The sequence below is a fragment of the Saccopteryx bilineata genome, chromosome 3, assembly GCF_036850765.1.
Source record: "Saccopteryx bilineata isolate mSacBil1 chromosome 3, mSacBil1_pri_phased_curated, whole genome shotgun sequence".
NCBI lineage: Eukaryota > Metazoa > Chordata > Mammalia > Chiroptera > Emballonuridae > Saccopteryx > Saccopteryx bilineata.
Genome location: NC_089492.1, coordinates 26183967 through 26190638, shown reverse-complemented (window position 1 = coordinate 26190638; position 6672 = coordinate 26183967).

Genomic DNA, 6672 nt, shown 5'->3' with positions numbered 1-6672 from the left:
GTGACAATACTGTTAGCAGAAGAATAGACTAAATGAGTGAGGATATTGAAAAACAACTTATTGAAAAGCTGAAAACAAGAAAATTCTCTTTGCAAATGGATGAATCAACTTTGAGAGACAGTGAGGCAGTATTGATAACTTACGTAAGATATATTGATAAAGGACATTTTGTTGAAGAAATGTTGTTCTGTAAAAGATTAGAAAGCACCACTACCTCTAAAGATATATATAATAAGCTAAAAAACTACTTAGATGTCAATGATATACCAATGAAAAATATAACATCTTGTGCTGCAGATGGTGCTCCCAATATGATGGGCAAGAAAAATGGCTGCTTAAAATTGATGAAAGATGCAAATCCAGAAATGATTCTTGTGCATTGTGTTATTCATAGGGAAAACTTGGTAGCTAAAAACATCTCGCCTGTTCTGAATGAAGTATTACATACAGTAATAAAGTGTGTTAATGCTATTAAAGCTAGTGCCAAATGTGAGCGTCTTTTCAAGCTATTTTGTGAAGAACAAAATGAAGACCATGTGAGAATTTTACTTCATACTGAAGTAAGATGGCTATCTAAAGGAAACTGTTTGAAAAGATTTATGGAACTGTTTGATACTCTTAGTGATTTTTTAAGCGACAAACCTGAAATGAAGTATCTGTTAACAATAGATGGTAAAACATTTGTGAGTTATTTAGCCGATATCTTTGAAAAACTAAATATATTAAATAAGCAACTTCAAGGAACAAATAAAACTCTTGTTGATGCAAAAGCAAAGATATTTGGTTTCATTACCAATATTGAGTTATGTCAGAAACATATTAACAACAAAAACTTTAAACAGTTTCATTGGCTCCAAAAATGTGAAGTAACTGATACTGCTTTACTTGTTATTGTCAATCATTTGAATATTCTATCGGCTGATTTAAAAGAAAGATTTTCTGATTTAAAACAAATTGATTTCCCAACATGGATGATGCAGCCAATGTTAGTGGATTTGTCTGATATATCAAATATGCAGTATCAAGAAGAACTCGCAGAATTGCAAAATGATGAGTCAGTTAAAGCTTTATTTAATATCAAAGGAGCAATGGCATGGCTTTGTGAGGAAACAGAAATCAAATACCCAAATTCAACCAAATGTGCAAGAAAACTATTGCTACCGTTTCCATCTTCATTTTTAGCTGAATGTGGATTTAGTGCTGTAAATGATTTACTGGTAAAAAAAAGAAATCTGCTGGATATAACACAACGTGGAGACTTGAGACTAAAGCTAACCAAATTGGAACCTAATATAAAATCTCTGTGCAGCAAGCATCAAGCGCAAGGATCACACTAAATTGAAATAATAAATTAATATAGAAAAATCTGTATTAAAATTATTTGGAATTTAAATTTCTGTTTTTCATTATATGTTTTGAAATTTTACTTACTGTGTTTTGTTAACAATTTCATAGTGATTTCTTCCTAGAACCTATCATTTATGTTTATTAAGTGAACAAATCAATTTTTTAATGTTAAAAATTATGTATGTTACATAGGGGGGGACATAAAAATTTTAGAAAGGTTAAGGTGGGGCATAGCACAAAAAAGATTGGGAAACACTGGACTAGGAGGTTCAAGCTGAGCCAGTGACCCCTTCCTTAAGCCAGCAACCTTGGGCTTCAAGCCAGCAACCTTTGGGCTGAAGCTAATGATCATGGGATCATGTCAATGGTCCCACACTCAAGCCAGTAACACTGTGCTCAAGCTGATGAGCCTGTGCTCACACCAGCGATCTCGGGGTTTTGAATCTGGGTCCCCAACATTCCATGTTACTCTGTCTACTGCCCCATCATGGATAAGGCTGGGTATCTATTTTGTATCCTGCTACTTTACTGAATTCATTTATCTGTTCTAATAGGTTTTTTGTTTTGTTTATGATTTTTTAAATTTATTTTTTAATTTATTGGGTTGACATGGTTCACCAAACCATACAGATTTCAGGTGTATCACTCAATATAATAGCATCTACTAATTTGTTTGTTTGTTAGTTTGTTTTTTGGAGGAATCTTTGAGGTTCTCTATATACAATATCATGTCATCTGCAAATAATGACAATTTTAATCTTTCAAATTTGGATGCCTTTTATTTCTTCTTGTCTGATTGCTGTGGCTAGGAGTCTCAGTACTATGTAGAATAAGAATGATAAAAGCAGACATCCCTGTCTTGGTCCAGTCTCTTTGATCACTTGAGCTGATTATTCAGGATGATTATTTTATAATTTAGTTGTAATTCCAGTTTGTTCCTTGGAGGAGGTGAGTGTAGCTTCCATCTACTTCACCGCCATCTTGAATCTCTCCTCTTCTTGACAACTGTTTAAGTATAATTCAGAAGAATTATCAAAAGATAATGTTGATGACTTTTATGGCTGTTGGTAAAGCTCTCAGGATTTTAAAAGCAGTCTTAATTCCTAGTACAAGTATGTGTAAAAAAATAAATAAATAATATTATGAGATACTTCTTTTTCCATTAAGGTAGCAATACTGGACATATTATTAAGTACTGCTGGGACCGTCATGTAAGGAGTATAATGTTCCTGTTTTTTTAACCAAATAAATTTTTATTTGGAAAAAACATTAAAAAAGAACAGAGCGGCCTGACCTGTGGTGGCGCAGTGGATAAAGTGTCGACCTGGAAATGCCAAGGTTGCCGGTTTGAAACCCTGGGCTTGCCTGGTCAAGGCACATATGGGAGTTGATGCTTCCAGCTCCTCCCCCCCCTTCTCTCTCTCTGTCTCTCCCTCTCCTCTCTAAAATGAATAAATAAAAATTAAAAAAAAAAAGAACAGAATAATAAAACAATTTTTTCCAACTTCCAATATGTCAACAACTTTAGGAATTTACAAAAGAGACTCACAAAATAGTAATTCTTCCAGGCACACACTCAAGAGAAAAAATGAGGCTTCCAATTCTTCTGTTGTTTGTTTCAAAATGTTAAGACATTTTGATAAATTTACAATATATCAAAACGTTTGACATGAAAACCTCCATAAATTTCCGTTGGTTCACAACCTTGGGAGTTTCCCAGGTGAATTCTAAAACTGGCCCCCCATACACAGAGGGCAAGGAAAGATGGAAGAAAGAGGGAGACTTCTTCAGATTGGTAGATAGCAGGTTTAATAAGCAAGGAAACTTATAGGAGGCTTGTCTTGGGTGACTGCAAATGAGCAGATTTTCACACCTGCCTGCCCGAATCTTAAAAATTTATATAGAGGCCCTGGCCGGTTGGCTCAGCGGTAGGGCGTCAGCCAGGCGTGCAGGAGTCCTGGGTTCGATTCCCGGCCAGGGCACACAGAAGAAGCGCCCATCTGCTTCTCCACCCCTCCCCTTCTCCTTCCTCTCTGTCTCTCTCTTCCCCTCCCACAGCCGAGGCTCCATTGGAGCAAAGATGGCCCGGGCGCTGGGGATGGCTCTGTGGCCTCTGCCTCAGGCACTAGAATGGCTCTGGATGCAACAGAGCAACGCCCCAGAGGGGCAGAACATCGCCCCCTGATGGGCATGCCGGTGGATCCCTGTCGGGTGCATGCGGGAGTCTGTCTGACTGCCGCCGTTTCCAGCTTTGGAAAAATGAAAAAAAAATTTATATAGAGGCCTTTACTGGGTTCAGTCACTTGTTCAGTGCAACAAAACCACAGCTAGGTGTTTCTCTGAAAAACATAAGTGAAATCATGTCACGTTTTAACTCAGTATTCTACAGTAGATTCTCATCTCCCTCAGCGTCACATCCATAATCCTGTATTATCTGTTCCACCTCCTATTACCTCTCTGTCCTCGTATCTTCTACCACCCTCCTTGTTCTCTTGACTTTGCTCTGGCTTCCCTGCACCTTACACACCAGGCACACTCTCCTCCTAGCGTTGCCGTTTGTTTTTCCAGATACCAGAAGGCACTACTCTCAGGATGTAAACAGGGCTGAAGACTCATTTCAGACCTTCAGATCTTTACTCAAAATTCATGTCAGTGACAGCTTCCTGGTCATCCTATTATCGCACCCAACACACACACACACACACACACACACACACACACACACACACATCCTTTATAGTCTTTCTTGTTTTATTTTTTCATTCTACCATTTATTAATTTCTAACATATTATATATTTTACTCATTTATTTTGTTTATTGTCTCCACTAGAAATACAAATTCCATGAGGACAAAGATTTTTTAAAAAAATTAGTGTCATACTCTTAATGTCTAGGACACTGAATATCTGTTGAAGGCGAACTACTATTGTCTTGCTGGTACCTCATTTTGTTTACCATTTCTCTCAATAGACCTAGATGCAAAATCAGGGTCCAGCACACAGCTCATTTTCCAAGTGAATTCCTTTTCCTTCTAGTTCTGCAGCAGTTCCTACTAACTCCTTATCATTTTCTAATTGCTTTCAAATCGAGGAATCAGCACATTTAAAATCTGTGTTTTCCTTTTTTCACCATAAAGGCAGGAAGGACCAGATACTTAATTGCGAGAGCCAAAGTAAAATGAAAATGAAGATTCCTTCATTCAAAAACTATTAAGCATTTCAAGATAGACAGCAGCGCATTTAAATAAGCATGGAGTTCTTGGAGACTGAACAAGTAACATGTCCACGATGCTAGCAGCTCTACAGGTAAGGTTCTGTTAGAGCTAGAGTTTTTTAAGACTTATAAAAGAAGCATGGGGTTTAGTAATTAGGATTCTGCATTCATGTTTCCCCTTGTCCATATTCCATATTGCATCTGAATTATAAAGGTTTAAAGATTCTAAAGGGTAATATAATTTAAACCATTAGTTATATAAACTCCATAACCACTTTTTCAGTTCTAAGTTGACCTTTTGGTTATACAAATTTTCATCTAATTATAATTATTTATTTTCACAATACCCATTACACCTTTGCTAATAGCTCAAGGTTAAAAATCTCACTGGTGTGATCTCTTTCAGGAAATTGTTATGTTGTATAAATAAGCACTTTTTAGAGAGAGATGCTTATTCATTTCACACGATATGAGTGGAAATCTATAATTGCAAATTATAGTTCTTGGCTCTCTAATAACTTTAGGCAGTATAAGACAGGCAAGCAGACTGATTTGCTGAATATAAACTTTCCTGAAGATAATTAGCCAAATAATCAATTTGCTGAGTGACCAACTTGCCAAATAAAGTGACTGGAGTTTAACAAATATTTAGAAGCTTTAACAGAATTGTTTGATCTTGGTTACTGATAATGAAATATGTAGAAAAATTATACACTCATTTTAAACATTGAGTACCACATGTTATATTATGTATATGTTATATACATATATATTTGTGTATATGTGTATTTATATGCATATGCATATATATACTTGTACATGCTTGCATATAGTTAAATTTTTATAATAAGATTAGTAGGTATAGAGGATGTAAAGATATATCTTGAAGGGACTACTGTAACAGATTATGTGGTTAGTACAAATTAAATACAAAAGTGAAATAGGACATAATAAGATTAACCACATTATACAGGAGTAAGCAGAAGTAGGTTTGCAGTTGTAATACAACTAAATAATACAATAATTAATAAAAAATAATCAAGAATAAACACTGTGTTTCATATACTCATAACTAGAAATCTATGTTTGCCCACCCCTGTACATCAAATACTGTATGTTATTTGCTGGTTGATATGCTATCTGAGAATTTGTTGAAAAAAATTTTTTTAAGTGTTAGAAGTTTAGCAAAGCAGATATCAACATAGCAATGTTCCTAATCACTTTATTGATGTACCCAAACTTAGAGCAGTTTTATTCTTTGTTATAAACAATATTGATTTTTTTTCTACAGGAAAGTCTGGCTATTCCAATGGTTCCTCATTAACAATCAGACTTCAATATATGATATGGGGTAATCAGTGGTAGAGCAGTTGGCTCAGTGGTAGAGCGTCGCCCTGGCGTGCAGGAATCCCGGGTTTGATTCCCGGCCAGGGCACACAGGAGAAGCGACCATCTGCTTCTCCACCCCTCCCCCTCTCCTTCCTCTCTGTCTCTCTCTTCCCCTCCTGCAGCCAAGGCTCCATTGGAGCAAAGTTGGTCAGGACGCTGAGGATGGCTCTATGGCCTCCAACTCAGGTGCTAGAATGGCTCTGGATGCAACAGAGCAACGCCCCAGATGGGCAGAGCATTGCCACCTAGTGGGCATGCTGGGTGGATCCTGGTCGGGCGTATGCAGGAGTCTGTCTGACTGCTTCCCCGTTTCCAACTTCAGAAAAATACAAAAGAAAAAAAAGAATATATATATATATATATATATATATATATATATATATATATGATATGGAACAAGATTTTTCACCTACTTCTGATTTCTTTCTTAATGCTTTTGAATGACATTGTCTACATTTTTATAGTAAAGAATTTTTAATATTCTTCTATCATTTAGCCTATTCTTCATAGTCTACTTTAATTGATAAATTCAAAAGGATTTGAGAAAATCAGAAGTTTGAATTAAATTGCATTTAAGTTACTTTTTAGTGAAATTACCCAAAAACTTTACATAGGTTAACTCAATCTAACTTTAATTTAAAAGTTATTGGAAAGGAATTAAAATTTGCCAAACAACCCCATATAAAAATTCCCACATTTTATTTTGGTTATTGATATTGAAC